Source organism: Dasypus novemcinctus, chromosome 10 (assembly GCF_030445035.2).
Source record: "Dasypus novemcinctus isolate mDasNov1 chromosome 10, mDasNov1.1.hap2, whole genome shotgun sequence".
Classification (NCBI taxonomy): domain Eukaryota; kingdom Metazoa; phylum Chordata; class Mammalia; order Cingulata; family Dasypodidae; genus Dasypus; species Dasypus novemcinctus.
This window is the reverse complement of record NC_080682.1, coordinates 128,684,766-128,705,650: the sequence shown is the minus strand read 5'-3', so window position 1 is coordinate 128,705,650 and position 20,885 is coordinate 128,684,766. Positions and strand designations below refer to the sequence as shown.

The 20,885-nt window shown below is 39.8% G+C and overlaps 1 protein-coding gene across 5 annotated transcripts in view; it reads left to right on the top strand.

The window, feature by feature from the left end:
• Positions 1 to 20,885, top strand: part of LOC131280128 (leucine-rich repeat and calponin homology domain-containing protein 1-like) — a 169,097-nt gene that overhangs the window by 14,816 nt on the left and 133,396 nt on the right. The window lies entirely within an intron of this gene.

The following is a 20,885-nucleotide window of genomic DNA, read 5'->3' as shown; positions in this document are numbered from 1 at the left end:
TATTATATTAAGTCCTTAAGACAATGATATTGTAAATTCATGTTTAATGGAATTAAGTTAAAAGGAGAAAATGTAGATCTGCCCTCTCCAATGAATAAAGTAAACTTCATTGGTTGCTAATTGTAATTTTTTAAAAAGATTTATTTATTTCCCCCACTTTTTGGTTTTTGCACTTGCATCTGCTTCCCGTGTCTTTTCTTTCTTTTTTCTTTTTTTAGATTTATTTATTTATTTCTCTTCTCTCCCCTGCTCACCCACGTGCACCGGTTGTCTGCTCTCTGTCCATTCTGTGTCATCGTCTTTGTCTACTTCTGTTGTCAGCAGCATGGGAATCTTTGTTTCTTTTTGTTGCTGTGTCAGCTCTCCGTGTGTGTGGTGCCATTCTTGGGCAGGCTGCACTTTCTTTCACACTGGGTGGCTCTCCTTACGGGGCACACTCCTTGTACCTGGGGCTCCCCTACACAGGGGACACCCCTGTGTGGCACGGCACTCCTTGCACGCATCAGCACTGTGCATGGGCCAGCTCCACATGGGTCAAGGAGGCCCGGGGTTTGAACTGCGGACCTCCCATATGGTAGATGGACTCCCTAACCACTGCGCCAAGTCTGCCACCCCCATGTCTTTGGCTCTGGGAACCCATCCCGGGACCTCTGATATGGGAGAGAGGCATTCAGTTTCACACACTGACTCATCTCTCCAGTCTGCTGCATCTCTCAGTGTCTCTCCTCTATGTCTCACTTTGTTGTGTCACCTTGCTGCACCAGCTGTGTGTAGCATGGGCTGTCAGCTCTCTGCCATGTGGGCTATCAGCTTTCCATGTCAGTGGACTTTCAGCTCTCTATGGTGCTCAGGCCAGTTTGCCTTTACCAGGAGCCCCTGGGAATTGAAGCTGGGGCCTCCTATATGGTAGATGGGAGCCCAGTCACATGAGCTACATATACCTCCCTAATTGTAATTTAATAAGCTTTGTTTTAATGTGAAATATCCATTCCATGTGGTTAGGGTAAATTATATGGAGTTTGAAAAAACATCTTTTAAACTGAAGCATTTAAATGACTAATTCCAGGAATGTAGGTGTAAGATAAAGGAATGCTTCTCTGAAGTACTATCTTTATTTTCTTTGCCATGTGCTTATCTTGTTGCCTATACTGTCTCTGTGAGTTTATGTCTAGGGCACACCTCTCCTAGCTGTCCTAAGCATAACCACTGCTGTAGGAACTAAGATTGAAGTTCATACTGAAACCTAGCAGGTCTACTACAGTCTCTCCCTGGAGTTAACCAGCAGCATAAAAGAATTCAAGGAAGAATGCTGTTTCCATCAACTTTGGGAGGGAGCAGCCTCTGAAGGTACCTGGCCTTTCTCACTCTTGTGGTCTAGTATATCATGACTACAACCCTTTTTGGGTCTGTTTGCCACCATCCTCTTTATCTCTTTATTGGGACCATGGATTTTCAAAATTTGAATTGTTTATTTCTAATGAATCAATGGCTTATTAATCGTGTGGGGATTTCATCCAGTTCCAACCAGGATGTGGACCCATCTTCCCTCAAACACAATAGAATAGTGAGAGAGGTCATGCCTTGTCAGGCAGGGACTACTGCCCTAAACAGCAGGAAGCAACTACAGAAGAATGACCTTGACCCCTCAGCACCCCTTTAAGAATAATGGCATGAACTCTTTGAGGGCGAGTTCAGACAGTTTAGTACAGGGAAATGAGATGAGCCACAACATGGCCAACAGACTATGTGGCCATGAGACCCTACTGAGTCCTTGACCTTGACTTTCAGGTTCCAGTTGAGACTCTCTCCTGGGCTGAGGGGAGGCACTGCATATTCCAAAGACTACTCAGCTTTGGCCCCCACTATTGGTGGGATAACCCAATAGCAGCTTGGGCCCTGCCCATTAGCATTTGTAAGGGGAGGAATAATTAATAGCTTTGAAGGTGACCACACAAGCCAGAACTCACTTTCTCTGCCTAGAGGAGCCGACACCAATATTAGTGCTTATTTCCATCCTGTCCATCTCTCAGCAAGTTCTCTTCTTTCTCCCATTACTAAATAAAATCTTTTTCCTGGCCTGACTGAAAAAGAAAGAAAGAAAGAAGAGAGATTCCACAATAGATGTTACAGATGGAGCTGTGAATAGGGTTTAGTGACTTCCACAAATGACAGTCCATTTAGCAGCAGAATGTCCCCAGGGTACAGGAAGCCTGAATGTGCAATTCTGAAATCCCAGAATGTTACCCCATTAGTAGGAGACCAACATTTTCATGCTTTCAATCCATACAATTCCTAGTAATGTCAATGTTTTCAAGATGCTCACTAAGAATCAAGGTGTCTTGTGGCTGGCAGGATTATTATGTGTAGATGGAAAAATTTAAAATATCAGTAAACAAAATTATATCTATTCTTTCTTGCTAGAGGTTATTTCTAAAATAAAGTGTTTAAATATAGTGTGCACAAAAGTTACTGATGAGTTTTTGGACCATGTGATATACATAAATTACTTTGGCAGATCTTTTATATGCCTGATAATAGGAAAACCAATTGTTGGTAAAATTGTAGGTCCTATTAAAATGGCTCTGAACCTATATGATTGGGAATCTATAGCAATAGAAATAAAGTTTTTAAAAATCTAAAAAGAACTGCCACCACTAAAACCAAATTAAAAGACTAAATAAAAAGAAAAATGAAATCAAGTGCCTCATGTGAATGATAATTATTGAAATGGCAGCACTAAAATATAATGAGAAACTAAAATTTAATTGTAAGAATAAAATACTCATAAATATAAGTTTAAGTTCAGAAATAAAATTCATTTGAAGACATGTAATTGAAAACACCTTTAAAGATAATTGATTCTGAAAATATATATACATTTAAATGTAGTACCTGGACAAGATGGCAGTTGTTCCCTTCCAAAATAAGAGTTTAAATGAGGAGCAATAATCAATGAACAGATTGAGAAACAAACTAGAGAAGGACAGGTACAGTGGAGAAAAGGAGTATGAAGACCCATACTTAAGAGGATATGAAAAGATCTTGCTGGGGAAGAGGGGGAAAGGGTTTGATGTTGAATATATGGGACTCCCCTATATTGTATATGTGACTTTACTGTGATATAAATTTTTTGAAGACAAAATTAAAAATTTAAAAAAAAGGGTGTAGGCACCGAGGAAGGAATGGAAGAGATTACCTTGCCACTGTACATACAGGGCAACACCTATTACAGTGATGAAAGGCAAAACATCAAAACCAAAGTTTTATGATTTTTTCATTTTTTAGTACCTGTTTATTTTTTACTTTATCTCAGTTTTTCTCAATTAGTATTAATTTTGCTTGTAATCTTGAAACCTATTATTACTATTTCATTTTCTTACTAATCAAATTTGGCAATGTATTAGGCTTCATTTTTGAAGAAGTTTTGAATCACAGTGAGGTTCAACTATTATAGGGGAGGAACAGTGGTGTGGGGTGTCACTGATAGTTGGGAGGGAGTTCTCCAGGGCATGTATATAGGGTATATAAAAATGTTTGGATATTCATTGGGTATTGTCATAGTAGGTAACTCTCCAAACAACTGAGGGAGTATGGAGTTCCTAACTAGGGGAGCTCTGTCACATTCCCCAGTGGAACAGCAACAGTTGCCCTCATGCATGGGCAAAGACCAGTGAAGAAGGACGGTCCAATGATGGGTCCTTGGTACTGATGACTATGCTTATGAGCCTTTGCACTTGAAATTCCAACTAAGCCTAGAGCTGCAGGGTGGGTAAGAATTACCTCCTGAGAGCCTCCATGTTGCTCAGATGTGGCCTCTCCCTAAGCCAAACACAGCATGTAAATGTGTTACCTTCCCCTCAGTGTGGGACGTGCCTCCCGGGGATGAGCCTTCCTTGCACTGAGGAATTACTCCCAAGCAGCAGCTGGTGATGCAAGTAGAAAAAGACCTTGAATGAAAGGGGGAAATGGTAAAGACAAATGAGTTTATATGGCTAAGAGACTTCAAAATGAGTTGGGAGGTCATCAGAGGGGTCACACTTACACACACCTTAGCAGGATCCCAGAGATAGCTATTCAAGAAACATTCTAATCAATGCTATCCCAATCAATATTTTTTATTTAAGCAAACTATTTTAAAGCTATAATATACTAATTTATGTTAAATCTTATTTTTTAAAGAATTATTTTTGGCATTTCTGTGTTTAGTTCTTATATCTAAGGATGAAACTTTTGAAATGTTCTTTGATCTTATCTGCCACAGTGACTTTTGTTCATAGTTCTGTGATTCTTCTTAGATTTAAGTCTTCATGGTCCTACCATAACTATTTTTACCATAATAAAATAGAATGGTAGATCTAGTAACATGTGATCTGACTTCTAAACTTGTAAAAATTGTGAATACTTTTAAGTGGATTTATCTTTTACTGAATTTATTTTGCATACTACAAATAGTCCAATTATTTTTGGTCACAGTTGACACTTTCAAGTATCTATAAGCTATTTGTATGATGATTTTCCATGTTATAGCTTTTACTCATATATAAATATATCTCTGGCTTTGGAGGAAGGTGTGAGTCAGGAGTGTGACCAAAGAAAATGCCTCAAGCAATTTAAATCACTGCTTGGTATCATTTTGAAATGACTTTGTACAAATCTAGCCTGTAGTCTTGGAACACCGACCAGAGTTTCATAGGAAAAAAAGGGATAAATCTTTTGCCTTTAATAAGTTTTAATAAGGAAATTTCCTTGGACACCAAGTACCTTTTAGTATATAATACTCACTGCTATTATAAATATGTATTTTTATTTTTATATCAAACTAACACAACAATTTACTAAGAAATAACTTATTTTCTTTTTTTTAAAAAGATTTATTTATTTTATTTAATTCCTCCCGCCCCCAGGTGTCTGTTCTCTGTGTCTATTTGCTGCATCTGTTTCTTTGTCCACTTCTGTTGTTGTCAGCAGCAAGGGAAGTGTGGGCGGCGCCATTCCTGGGCAGGCTGCACTTCCTTTCGCGCTGGGCGGTTCTTCTTATGGGGCGCACTCCTTGCGTGTGGGGCTCCCCTATGCAGGGGACACCCCTGCGTGGCAGGGCACTCTGCGCGCATCAGCACTGTGCATGGGCCGGCTCCACACAGGTCAAGGAGGCCTGGGGTTTGAACCACAGACCTCCCATGTGGTAGACAGATGCCCTAACCACTGGGCCAAGTCCGTTTCCCCTTATTTTCTAGTAAATGTTTTAAATACTTAGTTGGAAAAAATGGCTAGATATGAGTCTCTTAAAGTTCTGCATGTATCTTTTTATTTTTACCCAATTAATATTGGATTTTTCTATGTAATTCTTTATGTGTATATCTCAAATGTGCCTGGTTCATTTGGTATCATGACAAGAGTGATGTGCATTTAATTTTTTATATTTTAGTTTTTACTCATGTTAGACATGTAGTGTCAAGGAACCCAAATCCACATACATAGGTCATAAAATATTTAAAAATGTATAAATTCCTTCCAGTGAATGATATATAGATCAGTTGTTTATGTTTATTTGTAACTCTTCATACAATATCAGTTGAATATTTCAGTTTCTATTTATGATTCTTTGCATTTCTGATTATTCAAGAGCATTCATTTTGGTATATTTTCATCTGAGCTCTGCAAGCACTTACCTCATTCAAAAGCAAACCTCTCGCTTGTTTTGAGAAGCACTGGAGAGAAACTTAAACAAAAAGGAAGACATGATTGTAAGTTTGGAATGCTGGGGTAGTATTTAGGACCTGGTCCTACATTTATTGCATGACTGTGAGTAGCTCTCAACCTGTAGGAAAGCCAGACATTTTGTTTCTGCTTGTAAAATATTATATATAATTATATAAGTGTGTGAAATGTAACTAGAGCTGAGTGGGGCAATAGGAGATAGGAAGATAAAGCTAGTGGTTTCTCTCCATACATCAAAAGGATATTGGGTTTGTGCCTGGGAATTTCCTTCTGTCAGCCTTCATGTTACTCAAATGTGGCCAGTCTCGAAGCCAAACTCAGCATGTAAATGCAATGCCTTCCCCCCAGCGTGGGACATGACACCCGGGGATGAGCCTCCCTGGCAACGAGGGACCACTATCAACTACCAACTGATGATGCAACTGGAAAATGACCTTATACGGAAGGTTCAATGCGGATCAGCAGAATATCCATGTCTACATAAAATACCATGACTTTAAAATGCTGTTTGACCTAAAGTAAGGGGGAAATGGAAAGGAGAAATGAGTTTATATGGCTACGAGTTTCTAAAAAAGAGTCTGGAGGCTGGCAGAAGGTTTGCCCTCATGCACAACTGAGCAGAGTCAGAGAGACAGATAAAGCAGATACAACCCCCAGATATTGGTTCCTTTGAGGGCTAAAGAGACCCATGGGAGTTATGGTCATGGCCAATGGGGTTAACTACCAGGGCAGATGGCCCCTCTTTGGAAATGGTGTTTATGTGTGATGAATCTGGACTCAGATGGGATCTCCCTTCATAAGACTTTCATGCTAATGTGCTGGAGGTGCAGTTAATGTTGGGGTTTAAGATATATTTAGGGGATTTGAATCTCTGGACTGACAATGTGATAGCCAGATCCTGAGCCTCAACAGACTCCAGCACCTACAATCTGATTTATTGGACTTACCACACTCAGCTAAGATGGAGGTGAAGAAGGACAACCACCACACCATGGAGCCTAGAGTGATTACAACTGAAAATGGGAGGATTGCATCCAGCATCCAGGTGGAATCTGAGCCTCCTCTTGACATAAAGGTGCAATGGACACAACCAATCCAGTGTCCACATAGAAGAGGTGGCATTGGATTGGGAAAAGTGGACATAATGGACAAAGGGTATGGGGAAAGGCAGGAAGAGATGAGAGGTGGAGGCGTCTTCGGGACATGGAGCTGCCCTGGATGGTGCTTCAGAGGTAATCACCGGACATTGTAAATCCTCACAGGGCCTACATGATGGAATAGAGGAGAGTATGGGCCATGATGTGAACCAATGTATATGAGGTGCAGAGGTGCCCAAAGATGTACTTACCAAATCCAATGGATGTGTCATGATGATGGGAACGAGTGTTGTTGGGGGGGGGGAGAGGGGGGGTGGGGGGGTGGGGTTGAATGGGACCTCACATATATATTTTTAATGTAATATTATTACAAAGTCAATAAAAAATAAAAAAATTAAAAAATAAAAAATAAAAAAAAAAATAAAAAAAAGAAAATGACCTTATACGGAAGGTTCAATGCGGATCAGCAGAATATCCATGTCTACATAAAATACCATGACTTTAAAATGCTGTTTGACCTAAAGTAAGGGGGAAATGGAAAGGAGAAATGAGTTTATATGGGTACGAGTTTCTAAAAAAGAGTCTGGAGGCTGGCAGAAGGTTTGCCCTGATTCACAACTGAGCAGAGTCAGAGAGACAGATAAAGCAGATACAACCCCCAGATATTGGTTCCTTTGAGGGCTAAAGAGACCCATGGGAGTTATGGTCATGGCTGATGGGGTTAACTACCAGGGCAGATGGCCCCTCTTTGGAAATGGTGTTTATGTGTGATGAATCTGGACTCAGATGGGATCTCCCTTCATAAGACTTTCATGCTAATGTGCTGGAGGTGCAGTTAATGTTGGGGTTTAAGATATATTTAGGGGATTTGAATCTCTGGACTGACAATGTGATAGCCAGGTCCTGAGCCTCAACAGACTCCAGCACCTACAATCTGATTTATTGGACTTACCACACTCAGCTAAGATGGAGTTGAAGAAGGACAACCACCACACCATGGAGCCTAGAGTGATTACAACTGAAAATGGGAGGATTGCATCCAGCATCCAGGTGGAATCTGAGCCTCCTCTTGACATAGAGGTGCAATGGACACAACCAATCCAATGTCCACATAGAAGAGGTGGCATTGGATTGGGAAAAGTGGACATAATGGACAAAGGGTATGGGGAAAGGCAGGAAGAGATGAGAGGTGGAGGCGTCTTCGGGACATGGAGCTGCCCTGGATGGTGCTTCAGAGGTAATCACCGGACATTGTAAATCCTCACAGGGCCCACTTGATGGAATAGAGGAGAGTATGGGCCATGATGTGAACCAATGTATATGAGGTGCAGAGATGCCCAAAGATGTACTTACCAAATCCAATGGATGTGTCATGATGATGGGAACGAGTGTTGTTGGGGGGGGGGGAGAGGGGGGGTGGGGGGGTGGGGTTGAATGGGACCTCACATATATATTTTTAATGTAATATTATTACAAAGTCAATAAAAAATAAAAAAATTAAAAAAAAAAAAAAAAAAAAAAAGGATATTGGGAAAGAAGGAATCCGGTTAGCTCTTAAATGGTGTGGGATGTAGTGACCTCACATGGAATCTATAGTCCGTCTCTTGCAGTATCCTTGAAGACACCTCCACTTCTAATAGGAGAAATTGGGTTATAAAGGCAGACAGGATGGGGAGCTTCCCTCCTTCTCTGGCTTCATGTGTATCCATGAGGCAAGTGTCACCAGTCTGCTGCAGAACAGGCAGCAGAGTATGCAGCTAGGGCTGGAGAGCAGAGTGAGCACCTGTCAGTGTGCAGCCTTCTCAGTAGGGACGGGCTGCTGAGAGTTCAAAAATTCTTTCCAGGATTAGAAATGGATAAAACCAGATACAGGTGTTGTTTTGTCCTGCCACTAAGAAACTTTAAAAAGTTTTAACTTGGGTGATGGAACTTCTACACAGATGACAGTTATCAAATTTGGATCTCGGGAAATGGACTTGGCCCAGTGGTTAGGGTGTCTGTCTACTATATGGGAGGTCCGCGGTTCAAACCCTGGGCCTCCTTGACCCATGTGGAGCTGGCGCATGTGCAGTGCTGATGCACGCAAGGAGTGCCGCGCCACGCAGAGGTGTCCCCCGCGTAGGGGAGCCCGACACACAAGGAGTGTGCCCTGTAAGGAGAGCTGCCCAGTGTGAAAGAAAATGCAGCCTGCCCAGGAATGGCGCTGCGCACACTTCCTGTGCCACTGACAACAACAGAAGCTGACAAAGAAACAAGATGCAGCAAATAGACACAGAGAACAGACAACGGGGGGGGGGATTAAATAAATAAATCTTTAAAAAAAATTTGGTATCTCAAATTTTGGATGGACAACCCCCATCCAAAAAAACCCAAAGAGTATATACAACTTCAAGCAAGACAATTCCTTCTCTCTGCCAAATAAGATCTAAGTCTCCTCTCATCCTTAAGCAGAGTGGATGTCATCCCCAATACCTCAAGACTGAGGGATAAACAAAGTAAGTGGGGAGTGCAACCATGGACCACTCTAGATGTATTGCTATTGTAGTTATTAGCATGTGTAACTGAAGAACTTGTAAAATCAATATAAAAAAGTAGTTACCAAAGGTCATGAGAGGAGGAGTAGGGAAGAATAGATGGAACATGAAATTGCTTTAAAGCTGAAGCAATTTTGTTAGTGTGGGTGCAATGTCTCTAAAGGAGCTCCCAGATAGCCTTTTGACCTGTACCTTGTGGAGTCCGCACTGTGGTAGCTGCCTCTTTGCCATTTCCTTCCTGGTGGGAAAATGCTTAGCCCTGGTAGGAGGGCATGTGGGTTTGCCAGTCAGCCCCAGGATATGAGTGGGACAGGTTTTGGAATAAGGGCTAGGAAGAGACCTGGGTTAAGCATGCCTTTCATTAACTACTTAGAAAATGAAGCTTACCAGGACCTTTTGACATGTTCCATATCCCTCTTCATATGATCTAGAACAGAAATGTCTCATTATAATTGTTAGGCATATAGGTACTGTACTTAATACTAATTAATGCACCAACTAATGCATGTTTCTTTTTGAGTGGCAATTAATAGATCTAAGCTCCAGATTTACAATACTATACATGTTATCTCTCCATGGGAGGAGGCTATAGTGCCAATTGTGTTTAAGTTCTATTTACATGTCTCTGGTAATCCCTGCTCCACTTGGTATGCCCTTCATACAGCCAGCATGTTGCAGCACCATTGACCCTAGAGAAAAGCTAGGAAGGTAAGCTCCAGTATTCCACCAGCCTGGTGCATAGTGCCCTTCAGCACCATGAAACCGTGCCAGTCTGGAGGTGATATCATTGTATATCTCACCATTTTGAGCCATCATTGGCTGCAGCAAGAGTCTGAAACTCTCCCCCACTTTCCTCCATTAAGAAAATCTTTCATTAATGTGGTACATTGGTTCCAATTGTTGAACACATATTGAAGCATTGCTACTAAGCATGGACTATAGTTTACACTCTGCTCCCCACAACTTTATAGGTTATGACAAAATGTGTAGAGGGCTGTATTGCCATTGCAGTGTTATGCAGGACAATTCCAATGTCCTGAAAATGCACCCATGTTGAAACTATTCTCTTTCCCTCCCACTCAGAATCTCTGGTGGCCACTGCCTTTACAATGATAAAAGAAATTCCATTGCTAGAATAAATAGCAATAAGTCTTTAATTGTATACTACTAAGTCTACTTTAGTCCACTGTTCACTCCCAATGTTGAGGATTTGGGAATGGTGATGCCCACTCTTGTTTCTAATTGAGAGGGGATTAGATTCTGTGGGGCAGATGGATGGAAGCATCTTGCTTGCAGCTGCACACACTCTCTATTCCTTGGGATGGGTGTCGTCCATCATCACCTCCTCATTAGTTGTACTGGGTGAGTCCAGTGAACTGGTGAGTAGTTGTTTCAACTCTGCTGAAACTCAGGGCTCAACCAGCACATGAACAGACCAAAGATTTAAGTCTCTGGGACATATATTTAAAAGTATAATGTTAATTATAGTTTTATACCTTCAAAGAAATGCTTTTAATTCTGAATTAGTAATATTTTATTATGACACCCTTCTTTTGTTATAGTTGAAGGGCCACACTTCTCTCATTCTTTCTAAGTAATGTATTTTTGTGGTTTTTTTTTTTTTTTTTTTTGATGCTCAGAATGAATTTAGAGGACTTGGAATTTTTCTATTGGAAAAATAGTGGTAGAAGAAATAAGTATCCCTTGGCTACAATATTGAGCCTTGATATGATCCAGTAAATCTTTCTACATGCACTTGTAAGTTGTGGTCATCCATTTTTCTATACCTACATAAATTTTTTTTGGTGAAAATATTCCATAGTTCTAATGGACTAAGAGTCAAAACAGTGATTCAAAATCCAGTGTTTCTTCTTACTGTATCACATTGTTTCTCAAAGTGGTTAGAAAATCACAGACTTTCAAAGTCATAAAAAGCCACTTCCATCACTATGATATAGATTCTTCCTGAATCGTTGCTCTTTCTTCATTTCTGCAGCCCCATTGTTCAGATCCTCTTGGGACCTTATTTCTCCCTCCTTTACACTTCGTTCATATTCTCAGTTTCATATTAGCAGTTAAGCCTTTTTATTTTTGCTTTTTATCCCCTCCACTCTTTTTCCCTTTGCAGATCTCTTATTTACCCACATTTACTTGTGCTTTTTATACAATTACCCACAAATTTGCAAATGAAGCATTAGTTTTTCATCAATTTGTTTGAATCCAGCATCCACCTTTTTTCTTTGGTAGCTTTTACATGAATGTCCCGTCTTCAGGTCTGATGTACTGTGTCTAAAATGTAATTTCTTATCTTTCTGTGAAACCAACTGCCCTTTTGGAACTGATCTTGAAGTCTCTTCTAGGATTGAAAACTCATATGTCATCCTTCACCTCATCCCCGCCTTGAAAAATGTAAGCATTTGCTTGTGTTCTGCAAATTCTGTCCTTTTTAAAATTCTTAGTACCACTTCATTGCCTCATGTATTAAGAGGCCTTTATTTTTTGCCTTCAAGATTTTTTTGAGAGGTTGTAGATTTCCAGAAAGATGCATAAAATGTTCCTATTTCCAGCCCCCATTTTAAACATTTTACATTAGTGTGGTACCTTTGTTACAATCAATGAGTAAATATTATCATTGTACTATTTTTTATAACCTTATTTCAAATCAGAAAAAAATAACAAAAATGCAGCTCAACAAGTTATGGATACATTCCTCCTAAAAAGTTCTTTCTCATCTTTATCTCATCTAATTGCAAATTCTAACTCAGTTGTTCCTGTAGTATTCATAAAGATACAGAGATTAGTTAAATAACATAATTATGCAATATTAATGAAAAAATAAGGAAGAGAAAAATTGCTTAATCCTATTCAGATTTCACAAAACCAAACTCCTGTCTTTTTTTCACCCTGAGCATTAATGTAGTATCAACCTTGCTTTTGCTAGAAAATCATTACAATGGTATTCTTAATTATAGTTCCAAATAATTTGTTTTTCCATTGTATCAGCACATTCTTAACATGTAGTAGAAGTCCATTCCTCTATCTTATTAACCACAGTCTCCTGTCAAAATCATTGTTCTACATTCCCAATATTATCTTCCAGCTGTCCTCCAACTAACGTTAATTTTCCTAGACACTATTTTTGGCCACATTCTCATTCATAAATCATCAGTGTTTGTTACATTCATTATAATGTGTTGCCATCAAGTTCAAGCATTACCATATATTTACATTTTACCTGATTAAGCATTCTATACATACCCAGAATCATCTTCCCCTTTCATCCACATTCCATCTCCCACCAAAATTCATTTCATAGTCCCAACTCCATAAGTCTACTCATTGTATTTAGATCATATTAGTGAGGCCATAAAATATTTGCCCTTTCATGTCTGGTTCTTTTACTCAACCTATTATCTTCAATGTTCCCCCACATTGTCTTTGCTCCCCCAATTGATTTTTTCTTACTTCTGATTAATATTCCACTGTATGAAAATATCAGATTTTGCTTATCAATTCATTGGTTGATGGATACTTAGGTTTTTCCATCTTTTAGCAATTGTGAATAATATAATTGTCCTATTAATTATAGACCCTAGTTTCCTTTATGGTTCACTGTATTGTGTAGTCTTATGGTTGTTTACTTTTAATTTTTATTCTATCAATGTATGTACCACCCCAAATTTCCCCTTCTATCAACATTTAGATATATAATACAGTGGTGTTAATTATATTCACAATGTTGTGTTACCATCACCACTGTACATTAACAAAAGTAAGTGATCTTTTCACTTTCCATTTCTTCCTTCTTCAGTCTGTAACAGTTCTATTCAGTGTGGACCATTTACTCCTCATGACTTTCCTTTTAGCCCAAAATCTTTAGTTAGTAGCTTAATCTATGCTTATTGGATCAAGTCCAAACTCCATTCTCTGGTTTTCAGAACTCCTCAGGCTATTTCCTATTGTTTTGCAACTTACCATTTCTTCTTTCTTAATATAGGCATTTATGGCTATGAATTTCCCTCTTGGTAAACCTTTTGCTGCAAAACCATAGGTTTTGATACATTGTGTTGTTATTTTCATTCTTTCAAGGTAGTTACTAATTTTTTTTGTGATTTCCTCCTTGACCCACTGCTTGTCTAAGAATGTGTCATTTAAAATATATATCTTTGTGCCTAATCTGGTTGTCTGCCCTTAACTGATTTCCACCTTCATTCCATTGTGGTCAGGGAAATGATTTTGTATAACTTCAATCTTTCTGAATTCATTGAGAGTTGTTATGTGACCTAGCATGTGGTCTATCCCAGAGAATGATCCATGTGTACTTGAGAAGAATGTATATCCTGTTGTATTTGGGTGTAATGTTCTATAATTGTGTATTGGGTCCACATCCACTAGTGTATAATTCAAAGTCTTTGTTTCTTTATTGATTCTCTGTCAAGATGTTCTGTCTAATGGTGATAATGGTGTATTAAAATCCCCCACTATAATTGTAAAGACATCTATATCTCCATTTAGTTTTTCCATGTATTTTGATGCACCCTGGTTAGATGCCTATATGTTTATGGCTGTTCTTTGTTCTTGATAGAGTGTCCCTTTTATTAATATATAGTGTCCTTCTTTGTCTCTTACGATACTTTGAATTTCAAGTCTAATTGTCAGATATTTGTAAAGCTATTGCCAGTTTATTTGGTTATTATTATTGTACAATTGTTTTCCAACCATTCGTTTTCAGCCTCCTTTCATCCCTGGGTCTAAGGTGCATTTCTGGTAGACAGCATATTGAGAGGTCATATTTCCTTATCTATTCTGCCAGTCTGTGTATCTTGATGGGTGAATTTAATCCATTAATGTTCAATTTTATTACTGTCGAGGAATTACTTACATTATCCATATTTTCTTTAACTTTATATATGCTACATATTGTTTTTATTTCTCTTTTTAAAATGAGAAATTATTGCTCTTGCACTCTCCTCCAACTCTCTCTCTCTCCTGTTTTTTTCCTTTCAACCTGAGGACTTCCTTTAGTATTTCTTGAAAGGCAGGTTTCTTAGTGACCATAATGTCTTAATTTCTGTTTATCTGTGAATATTTTGAACTCTCCCTCATTTTTGAATGCCAGTTTTGCTGTTTAAAGTATTTTTGGCTGACAGCTTTTTTCTTTTAGCATGTTAACTATGCCATACTACGGCCTTCTTGCCTCCATGGTTTCAGATGAGAATTTGCACTTAATCTTATTGAGCTTCCCTTGTGTGTGATGGATCTCTTTTTTCTTGCTGTTTTGGTATTTTCTGTCTTTACCATTGGACAATTTGACAAGTGTCTGTCTTAGAGTAGGACTGTTATGATTTATACTAGTTGGGGTGTGCTGCACTTCCTGGACATGTACATCCATCTCCCTCAATAGGTTTGGGAAGTTTTCAGCCATTCATTTCCTCCAATACTCCTTCTGTCCCCTTTCCTTTCTCTTCTCTCTCTGGGATGCCTATAATACATATTTTTGAGCATTACATGTTGTCATTCAAATTCCTACATCCCTGCTGGATATTTTTCTTTTTCTTTTTTTATCTATCTGTTCTACTATCTGCTTCATTTCAGATGTACTGTGTTCCACATCATTGATCATTTCTTCTGCTTGTTCAAATCTGATGTGCTTCCATTGTATTTTTGATTTCTTGGGTTGTGTCATTCATCACCATCATATCCGTTATCTATTTAATGTGTATTTAGAATTCCTTCAGTATGTTTTCCCAGTGTCCTCTTAATATCCTTAATCTCTTCCTTCCCTTCATTAAGCTGCTCATGATACTTATTTGGACATGTCTGATTGTTGTTCCATATTCTGCATCTCCTCCTGAATTTTAGTTTGTTCATTTCACTGGGCCATGTCTTCCTGTTTCTTATGATGGCTTGTAATTTTTTGTTGCCATCTAGGCATCTGTTTATTTTGATAGGTTTATTCAGTTGATTAGGTTCTCTCTCTACTCTGGGATTTTATTTTGTTGTTTGTGTGTGTTGTAAGGTTTCACTTTGACATCTAGGAAAATGAGTAATTAACATGAGTAAAAAGTACAGAGGAAAAAGAATTAAAAAGTAGGATAGAAACAATGAAATGAGTAACAGAATTAAGAAAAATATGTAGAAGGAAGTCAAAGGCTGGGATGAGAGGAGAGGAAAAAATGGAGAAAAGAGAAAAAAAAGAAAAAAGGAGAAATAAAAACAAGAAAAACTGAAGACCAAACAAAAGAATTTGAATGAAAGAACAACAGAAAATAGAAGACAGGAAGATGCAGGAGAGAAAAGAAATAGTGTAGGTTAAAAAAAATCAGTAAACAAAAAAGAAATGGAAACAAAGGAGAAACACAACAAACAAGAAATAACACAGCAGCAACACATTTTAAAAAAGAAAGAAAGAAAAAGAACAAGAAACAAAAATTATCAGAAAAACAGCCTTCCCTCTTAAACCTCTAAGAATCTTTTCAGGCTGCTGGTGTTCATTTAATCAGCCTGTAGTCTGCCCTCTGCAAGTTTTGAACCAGGTTTTAGTTAATAAAATAAGGAAAAATTTAAAAGGAACTTAAAAAGAGAGAGAGCCAAGAAAAGCTAATATCAAAGGAATGTCTGTAGGATCCCTGTCATGAAGTTTCAGCTGGATGCCTGGTAACCCAGTGGGGTTTCAAACCAGGGACCTCATATATTTAAGGCAGGAATGCTTCCAGTGAGCCAACCTGTCTCCTTTGGGTAGTTAGCCTTTCACAAGGCTGTCTGTCCCCTTTCCCTTGGGCAGGGTTGATTCCTTGCAGTTTAGCCAGAGTCCTGCTGGTGAGTCACCTGTCTGTCCCTGCTTCCTCTCTAATCTAATTCCTCTCTTTACCCGGGTGGCTGGGCATGACAGCCTGCCTGAGGAGATCCCCCTCCCTTCTCCCTGTTGATTTGGCTTCCCTTCCAATATTCAAAGGTGGACTCAGCTGGCCAAACTCACTGTCAAGAAACCACTCCCCACACTCCAGGCCCCTCTTCCTCCCAGGAAGCTTGGCTCCACCTTGGCTGCTTGCCCAGCCACAGGGGCGAGTATCACAGTTTTCCTTTGGCTTCTTTGTCTTTCCAGTACCCTCCTAGAGGACTCACAGCCCCTTCCCATTCTCTATATACCCAAAGCAGCTGGCAGGGAGGAAGATGTCTGCTCTCCTCTCAGATGCAATTCACCAGAAGTTTTATCCTTGCTTAATATTTCAGGGGTGAGGGAGGGAGCCCTTCCCAGCCACTGGGAGGTTTAATAATGCAGTGTGTTGTTTGGGCTTCTTTGTCTTTCTGTTGCCCACTTTCCTGGGAGTTGTGAAGCAGTGTCCGTACCCCAAAGCTGTCTTCAAGGTAGCTTTTGGCTCTTTTCCCATTGTTTTAGTGAGAGCTCTGTCTTACCTCCCTAATCCAATGGCCTGTTCCCACAATTCCTCCAAATTAATTTCTTCATACAGCTGCATTATATTCCATTATCTGAATACACCAGTTTATCCATTGGGTTGTTTCCTACTTTTGGCAATTGTGAATAATGCTGCTATGAACATTGATGTGCAAATATCTGCTTTCAGTTGTTCTGGGTACATACCCAGTAGTGGTATTGCTGGGACACATGGCAAATTCAACTTTAGGAACTGCCAAACAGTCCTCCATAGTGACCTATACCATTCTACATTCCCACCAAGAGTAAGTAAGTGTCCCAAACTCGCCACATCCTCTCCACTTGTTTTCCTGTCTTTTTAATAGTGGCCATTCTAGTAGGTGTGAAATGATATCTCATATGTAATTTTTATTTTCATTTCCTTAATAGCTAGTGTTGTTGAATATTTTTTCATATGTGGTTTGTTTTTTCTTTTTCCATTTATATTTCCTCTTTGGACAAATATTTATTCAAGCTTTTTCCCATTTCTTCATTGCATTGTCTTTTTATTGTTGAGTTATATCATGGATATTAAACCCTTGTCAGATGCTTGAGAGCCAAATATTTTCTTCCACTGAGATAGTTCCCTTTCACCCTCTCCACAAAGTCCTGTGAGGTTTAAAAGTAATTTTGAAGAGGTCCCATTTATCTATTTTTTCTTTTGTTGTGTGTGCTTCGGGTGCAAGGTCCAAGAAAAAGCACCTACCACAAGGTCTCTAATATGCTGCCCTACATTTTCTTCTAGTAGTTTTATGTTCCTAGCTTTTATGTTTAGGCCTTTGATCCATTTTGAGTTGATCTTGTACAGGGAGTGAGATAGGAGTCCTCTTTCATTCTTCAGGTTATGGATATCCAAGTTTTCCCAGCATCATTTGTTGTAAAGACTGTTTTGTCTCATTAGCATGTCTTTTGTAGGTTTGTTGAAAACCAGTTGGCTGTAGAGGTGAGAGTTTATTTCTGAACTCTTGATCTAGTCCACTGATCAATGCCAATACCATGCTGTTTTGAAGACTGTAGCCTTGTAGTAAGTTTCAGTGTCAAGCAGTGAAATTTCTCCCATGTGGCTCTTCTTTTTTAGAGTGCTTTTGGCTATTCCCTTCCAAAAGAATTTGGTATTTGCCTTTTCTATTTTTGTAAAAGTAGGTTGTTGGAATTTTGATTGGTATTGTATTGAACCTATAGATCAGGTTGGGTAGGATTAACATCATCACAGTCTTCCAACCCAGGAACGTGAAATGTCTTTCTGTTTGTTTAGGTCTTCATTGATTTCTTTTAGCATTGCTGTGTAGTTTTCTGCATATATAACTTACTGGGCATACCTTGTATGTGGTTTTCTTCTCCATTGCTGCCCTCAGAAATTTCTCTTAATCTTGGACATTTGACACTCTGAGTAGTGTGTTTCTTGGAGTAAGTCTATTCATATCTATTCTTATTGGGGTACCCTGTGCTTCTGACATGTAAGTTCATTTCTTTCATGAGAGTTGGGAAATATTCAGCTCTTATTCCCTCAAATACTCTTTCTGCTCCTTTTCCCTTATATTCTCCTTCTGGAACAGCCATGGCATGTATGTTGTTGCATTTCATGCTATTCAATTTTTTGAGCTCTTGTTCAAATCCTTCCATTCTTTTCTCTCTGTGTTCTTTTGTCTCTCTAATTTTAGCTCTTCTGCCTTCTGAATCACCTATTCTTTCTTCTTTTAAAAAAGATTTAAAGCCTTTACTGGCTTTGACCCTGAGTGTGGAGACTGCTGTGCAGCCACTCTCACCTCTGCCTGCACTGGCCCTTTGGGAAATGTACTGTGCCTGCTCCCTGCATGATGACCTGGTGTAGATGACTGTCTTGTCCAGCCTCTCACCCATTTCCTGGGGGAGCTCTGCTAAGACAGTGCCCAGCAGCCAGACCTGGAGGCATCTGGTCCCTGCCTGCCCATCACATGATGTCCATCTTCCCAGATCAGAAACAGAATCCTGTTTTCACAGACCTGTAGCCCTTGAGTAAGGAGGTGACAGCTGTTGATGAAGCTGTCCCAGCACTCCCTTCCCACCCTGCCAGCCATGCGCTGGGTGTGGACATAGAGGCCCACCAGGACCCCCTCCCACTGAGAACCTGCTCCTGCCAGGGCTTGCCCACCCAATATCCTCCAGGCCACACACGTGCTAGAAGGGAGAAATGCTGGGAGGGTGCCCAGATGGTCACAACTGCCACCTGGTCTCCAGTGCTCTGCCCTGCATCACCTGTGTTATCTTGGGGTGTCTCCTGCTAAATGGCCAGAAAGACTTACACTTACATCAACTCAGTCATCCCTACGGGCATTGGAAGGCCTGGGAAATTCAAGACCCCAGTATTGAGGGGGTGGAGCTCCATCAGACCTCACTCCTCCTCCTCCCAGTTGTGTGGCCCTGGAAAGTGACTGGGCCTCTTGGGTCTTCCCAGTCTCCTTATCTTTATAAGTCAGCCAAAGGGGTGCTGATGCCAAGTCCCAGAACTCTGCTGCCTATTCTATGAGGTATTTATTTGGGGTAGAGGCTTACAGTCACAAGGCTATAAAGAGTATGTTACTTCTCTCACCAAAGCCTGCTGCTCCCTTTTGGAGCAGGGTGGCTGCTGGTGTCTGTGAGGGCTCAGCCTCCCTCTTCCTCTTCAGGCTCCTCATGGTCCCAGTTTCTGATCACAGCTGGAGGCTGGCATAGGGCTCGCCTCTCTTCCTTGACTCATTTCTATCTGGGCTTAGATGCTCCGTTCTCTTCAGCTGCTAACTCTCAGGCTCATCTCTTTTCCCAGGCTGCCGGATTCTCTGTGTATCTCCTCCTGTGTGTCTGCTACCTTGTGAAAGTCTGTTTTATCAGCCCGAGGAGGCTATGTGGTTCTATCAGAGCCCTAATCTTAATGTAATTCAATCAGATATCTCTACTGAATCTAATATAATATAATCAAAGGGTTATATGACCAGTAGAAAAGGCCAGTTTACAAACATACTCTATTTCTTTTTGGAATTTATAAATAATATCAAACTGCCTTCTCATCTGCACCTTGAGGATCTTGTAGCATGTACTCCCTAGGGGGTTTGGCAGAGGTATATGCAATAGTCTCTCTAAAATTTATGGAATGGTGTCACAGGGACCTAATATATGAGCCTAGAGGTGGAAGAATTACAAGAAAGAAAGGTAGGCAGCAGGAAGTTCAACCCAAGACTGTAGCAGTTCGATATTATTGATGAATTCCAAAAAGAAATATTGGATTATGTTTGTAAACTGATCTTTTCCTCTGGGCATATCAGATTATCTTGGATTCATAGATTTCCTTGATTAAATAATCATGTAAACCTCTTGTGCTCATAGGGTGCCAATAGATAAAAGACATGGCAAAGGACAGAGTTGAGGACTTTTAATGTAGTTTTGATGTTGGAGTTTGATGCTGAAGCTGGAGCCCCAGGGAGAGAGGCAAGCCTAGAGAGCCTCATCATCTACAGCTGACCTTGTGGAGCTAACAGAAGAGCTGAGCCCAAGAGGAGCCCAGGAATCCTGAACCCTCACAGACTTCAGCAGCCGTCTTGCTCCAACATGTGAAAATAGACTTTGGTGAGGGAAGTAACTTACGCTTTATGGCCTGGTAACTGTAAGCTCCTACCCCAAATACATATCGTTATAAAAATCAATCAATTTCTGTTATTTTGCATCAGCACTCCTTTGACTGACTAATACAGAGACCATGCAAATATTCTCTTCATCAAACTTTCAAATTACCCATTCATTTATTTCTTTTGGTATGGATTCATGAATTCCTGTTATATTCCTATTATATTCAATGGGTTATCATTATATATTTTGATACTCAAAATGTTTCAGATTGATCAGTAGAATCCACTTCAAACTGTCTTCTATGTCCTCTTGACAGAATTCCTTCATTAATTTATGACAAAACCAAGTCTTCAAGGCTCAAGAAGTACTCTCCCTGCCCCAGCCTGGAACCAGCTATTTTTCAAAAAGGGATGTGTGCTTTTAGTGGAGATTGATACTTAGATACCAAGATCTAGGTGATAGGGAGCTCAGTGCTTTTGGGTTGTCACTGTTTACAGTTTTCAGTAGACAGAGCTAAGGAAT